General features: G+C 40.3%; 1 protein-coding gene across 1 annotated transcript in view; it reads left to right on the top strand.

Moving 5' to 3' along the window:
* Positions 1–184: 184 nt before the first annotated feature.
* cgnl1 (cingulin-like 1) overlaps positions 185–6028 on the top strand; it is a 90371-nt gene continuing 84527 nt past the window's right edge. The window contains exon 1 of the mRNA XM_062027639.1: positions 185–341. The gene's annotated coding sequence lies outside the window, so the exon portion shown is untranslated. The remainder of the gene's footprint in view (positions 342–6028) is intronic.

Consider the following 6028-nt stretch of genomic DNA (forward strand, 5'->3'; position numbering starts at 1 on the left):
GACATTTTGAGGTGTAAAGTTTGCAGTATCTAAAACTTGATTTTTAATTGTACTTTGGTTGGTTTTGAATGCTAATGAAGGTGTCCTGGGTCCAGTTGGTCCAGTTTGTGTTAGTGCTTCACAAGCAGGAGGTGGGTCGGCGCGCTTGTTTCAGGAGGCGGGGCGGGCCGTAGGAGGGGCGGACCTCCTCCGCCTCCTCAGATTGTCTCCCTCAGTAAGCAGCACTGCGATAAATAAGTTGCTAAACTACGACTGGGGCACTTTGCTAACTGTATTAATATTTTAAATACATATATTCATCTTCAGATATCTGGAGAGAAAAGTCAGCAGGACTGCTTCTGGTGAGTCGGCAACACTTTTCACTGATGTTCGGTTTGTTTTGAGAGCTGTGACGACAAAAGCAGATTTCAGGTCACTTGACTTGCTTTAAAGCTTGTATTTAACGGCGTGACCAAGCCACGGGAAGCTGGTATGGAGGAAATGTCAGGTTTTGAACAAGCTGCTGGAGTTTGATGCGACCTGTTGCAACGAGTAGCAGTGTGAAATGAGCACATAAAAAGTGCGTCAATTCAAAAGTGGCGCTGGTTAACCCAGAATATTTCCTCCGGTTGTATTTGTATTTACCGCTGACTATGTACGTTTGTTATGTTCTTCCCTGCCTGGGCGTAAATCATTGCTGTGGTCTTAAGGGATTCAGCTAAACTTTATTTTAACATTCACAACAATGGCGCCTTTTAGGGCTTTTGTTTTCTTTTTGTGACTCAGTGCAGCTTATCACTAATGTCAGAGCAGAGAGTTCCCATGGGGAGATAAACATGTGCTTTGTCACATCAAAGTAGGGACCTGACATTCTAACCCGGGCCTGGTGTTGACCTATGGGCCGTGAAGGCAACACAGCATCTATGTAGCACTCTACATTGGATTAAATTGTTCTAGGGGCCACATTTCCAGAAAGCTGAGGACCACACTTCTCTTTTTACTATTATTCTTAATTTGAGAACCACCGTTCTTTGTAGTTGACATTTGTTTTTGGTCTTTTTCTTTTGCCGGAGCCCTGTTAGCCAAAATATACCATACTGTAAGTGTCCACTGCAGTGTAGGATTGGGTTATTCCAAATTGATGGACAAACATTTTTGCAGCAAATTCCCACAAATACTAGATTGCTCCTTTTGTATAGACTTGGACCAACACGGTTATTCAACTACATAATGAAGAGGGCAGCAGTTTCAAGAGCCCAAAGGCTCAGGGGCTGGACATGAAAATGCGGATGTTTTGTCAGAAAGTGTGCAGGTTACATTTCTTTGAGACTGTGTTTACTTAATCGCAAAGTAAACACATTAACTTTCACACTGCACTGTTAATAAATTCATTAATCTGCCATTGCTACTTGTTTCCAGCGTGCACAGCTAGTTAACAATATGAATAAAAAGAAGCTCTGTTTTTTGTTGAGGATTGACGTTCCTTCTTTATAATTGTTTTCCTTCCTTAATTGTATTTATTTACACTTCTTCTTTCATTTAGGTTTTTAAGAAAATACAAACATAAAATAAACATAACAAAAGTATAACATCCATTGTGTATTTTACGTAAATAATGTTCATTGTTTATTTTACATAAATACAATAGAAGGTTTAGTGTTAATATATTCACACAATAAACTACACATGTTTACACTGAACTGAACTAAACTGAACACAGAGAAATTGCACAACATTCACACACCAAACATTGTATGTGACTTATCGCTATAAGCGTTGTCGCCCTCTATTGGTCAAATTTACAACTACATGTATTAAAGGCCTACTGAAATGATTTTTTAAAATTTAAACGGGGATAGCAGATCCGTTCTATGTGTCATACTTGATCATTTTGCGATATTGCCATATTTTTGCTGAAAGGATTTAGTAGAGAACAACGACGATAAAGTTCGCAACTTTTGGTCGCTGATAAAAAAAACCTTGCCTATACCGGAAGTAGCTTGACGTCACAGGAGGAAGGGCTGCTCACATTTTCCTATTGTTTACAATGCAGCGAGAGAGATTCGGACCGAGAAAGCGACGATTACCCCATTAATTTGAGCTAGGATGAAAGATTAGCGTGCAGTGCAGGACGTATGTTTTTTCGCTCTGACCGTAACTTAGGTGCAAGGGTTCATTGGATTCCACACGTTCTCCTTTTTCTATTGTGGATCACGGATTTCTATTTTAAACCACCTCGGATACTATATCCTCTTGAAAATGAGAGTCCAGAACGCGAAATGGACATTCACAGTGACTTTTATCTCCACGACAATACATCGACGAAACACTTTAGCTACGGAGCTAACGTGATAGCATCAGGCTCAAATGCAGATAGAAACAAAATAAATAAACCCCTGACTGGAAGGATAGACAGAAGATCAACAATACTATTAAACCATGGACATGTAAATACACGGTTAATGCTTTACAGCCTGTCGAAGCTTAACAATGCTGTTGCTAACAATGCCATTGAAGCTAACTTAGCAACGGGACCTCACAGAGCTATGCTAAAAACATTAGCTCTCCACCTACGCCAGCCAGCCCTCATCTGCTCATCAACACCCGTGCTCACCTGCGTTCCAGCGATCGACGAAGCGACAAAGGACTTCACCCGATCACCGATGCGGTCGGCGGCCCGGAGACGGAGGAAGTCAAAGTGAGGTTGGGAGCTAGCGCGTCTGCTATCCATATCAAAGTCCTCCTGGTTGTGTTGCTGTAGTCCGCCGCTAATACACCGATCACACCTACAGCTTTCTTCTTTGCAGTCTCCATTGTTCATTAAACAAATTGCAAAAGATTCACCAACAGAGATGTCCAGAATACTGTGGAATTTTGGGATGAAAACAGAGCTTTTTTGTATTGGATCCAATGGGGTCCGAATATTTCCGTTCTCTCCATGACGTCACGCGCAAACGTCATCATATCTAGACGTTTTCAACCGGAAGTGTCGCGGGAAATTTAAAATTGCACTTTATAAGTTAACCCGGCCGTATTGGCATGTGTTGCAATGTTAAGATTTCATCATTGATATATAAACTATCAGACTGCGTGGTCGGTAGTAGTGGGTTTCAGTAGGCCTTTAAAGGAGCGTTGACAAAAAAACAACACAACCACGAATACAAAAAACATTATGAAGACAGACATTTCAATACAAAACAAAATATATTTATTTACAAATTATATCTACTTACAAATGTTTGACCAAGTTTGGGGATGAAGCTTACACGCTGGGATTTCTAGCATTGTTGCTGCTTGTCTGGATCATTGTGTCCGTGGCTTAAAAGGTCCACCAGAAAACAATGACTCGAGCACTGGTGACACGTATGCCTGGCTGTTGCCCCCTGTGGTTTGGCGGGAGTACTGCATACATGATCAACCCTAGTTTAATGGTTTCATCAAGCCTATTTGGGTGATGTTCGGCGGGCCAAATGAAAAGCTTTGGCGGGCCGGATGTGGACCGTGGGCTGCTTGTTGTAGTAAACACATTGGCAGATCCTTGAAATGTCAATTTAACCTTGCTAGCAAACATATAACTCTGGGGTCCAAACTTGTTATTTATACAACTGAGACATTCATCAAGACACCTTTCTAAGTGCTATGTTTTGGCAATAAAAATGTTTTTCGTAACGTGGTTTATGTTGGGAAGGTGTTACTGTACAGTGACTTGTTTACTTAAGATGCAGTCAGTAGTCATTTGTTCAACTTCTTTAGTTATACTAGTAGTGTTACTAAAGCTAGGTGGTATACCGCTGTTATAGTTAAAACCGGTATACTTTAGAAAGTGGTATATATTTGAGATATTACCGCCATACCGGTATTATTTGAAGAGCCTTTGTTGCGGGGCGGGCGGCGGGTCCTTTCGCTGATGTCACACGTTGCTTGGCGACAGACACTGCCTTTTTAAAGGTACACACACGCACGCACACGCTGCTCTTATATGAAACTTATTTCAACTGCATGTGACAGTATTAAAGTTTAAAAAAAAGTTTTTTTATTAAAAAAAACGCACCACAACGTTCTCTTTTTTTCCAACATCATTGATTCCTGCTCACTGCAGACTTCATGAGAGCCAACAAACAATAACACATCATTTACTGTACAATGTCTGCTGTCATTAGCATGCCGACTGCTAGGATGTTCATATATTATCGTTTAGATGTAGAATGACTCATAATCCTCGTGAAGAAAAGGGGAGTGGAACCAAACGTCTTTTTGTGTCGCTCTCACCATTTCCGGTATTAAATTGACTGTCAAAGTGTACCGACTTAAAATATGTCCTTGTCCTTCTACTATCCAGATGAAAGGCATGATTTATGACTTATAATAAAGTTTGACTTGCAAGAAAACAAGGACGCAGTTGGATGCATGTTCCTCTGGAACCCATGAGATAAGATGTGGGGTTCCTCAAGGCTCAATTTTAAGTCCCATTCTTTTTAATCTTTATATGCCGCCTCTCGGGGACGTCATCAGGAGACAACGCATCAGTTTCCACAGTTACGCTGATGATACACAGATGTGATCGCCGTGTCTCCTGATGACACAGGACCAATAGATACCCTTTTTAACTGCATCAAGTCACGGTTGACTGTCAGTTCCCTACAGCTCAACCAGGACAAAATAGAGGTTTTAGTTATAGACCCTGACGACCAGAGAGAGAAATTTTTACCATAATTACACGATTTTAAACCAACACGGTCTATAAAAAAATCTGGGCGGGATTTTTGACTCTCAGCTGACTTTTATCCCAAATATTAAAAATATTACAAACAATGTTTTTTATTATCTTAAAAACATGCCCAGAATTCGCTCGTTTCTCTCTCAGGTCAACACGGAGGTGCTAATGCATTCTTTGATTTCCTGTCGTTTAGACTATTGTAATGACTTGTTTTCTGGCCTTCCTAAAAATAATATCAAAAGTCTACAATTATTACAAAACTTAGCTGCACGCGTGCTGACGAGGACCGGAGGGCGGGAGCACATTACACCAGTTTTGAAGTCGCTTCAGGGTCCATTTTAAAGTTTTATTATTTGTTTTTAAATGTCTTAATGGCCTTGCACCTTCTTATCTATCTGGCCTGCTTTTATCGTATCAACCCTCGTGGATCCTGAGGTCCTCTGGCACTGGTCTTTTAGCTTTACCAAATACCAGAACAAAGACTCACGGTGAGGTGGCATTTAGCCACTATGGCCCCCACCTGTGGAACAGCTTGCCAGAGCCTCAGGACTGCAGAGATTTTGAAATTAAAAAAAAGGGCTAAAGACACATTTTTTTAATCAGGCTTTTTACTGGTCATCTGTTTTTTAATTATTTTATTGTTTTTACAGTTTTTTTATCGTAATCATTAATATTTGTATTATTATTATCTCAATGTTATGTTTTAAGTTGTTATTAAGTTAAAGTTAAAGTACCAATGATTGTCACTAGGGCTGTGAATCTTTGGGTGTCCCACGATTCAATTCAGAATCGATTCTTGGGGTCACGATTCGATTCAAAATAGATTTTTTTCAATTCAACACGATTCTCGATTCAAAAACGATTTTTTATTTTTTTATTTTTATTAAAAAAAAAAAAGAAAACAATGCACAATAATACCATAATAATGCAATACAATTTCAAAACCAAACCCAATTTTGCTGCCGGTGGTGTTAGTGGATGATCCTTTTCCTCTGATAACTGTGGGTGGTGTCTGTCCAAGTGAGCGCGGGGATTTGAAGTATTCCCAAAATACTTAACTTTTGCGTTGCAAAGTCTGCAAATTGCATGAGTCATGTCAAGCCCTTTGTTGCCACGGTAAAATCCAAAGTGTCTCCAAACGTTTGCTTTCAAAGCCTGCGGAGGCGGTTGTATTTCTTTAGGCTGCTCTGTGTCTTTTTCTTTTACCTGCATTTTAGCGGCAACACAACAACACTACACTGTACACTCCCCTTAGTACTAGCTAGCCACCAGGTAGCAACGCTGCTTATTGCGCAATACCTACGGTAGCCCAGAAGGCACATACACATTGCC

This window comes from Entelurus aequoreus, linkage group LG02 (genome assembly GCF_033978785.1).
Source record: "Entelurus aequoreus isolate RoL-2023_Sb linkage group LG02, RoL_Eaeq_v1.1, whole genome shotgun sequence".
Classification (NCBI taxonomy): domain Eukaryota; kingdom Metazoa; phylum Chordata; class Actinopteri; order Syngnathiformes; family Syngnathidae; genus Entelurus; species Entelurus aequoreus.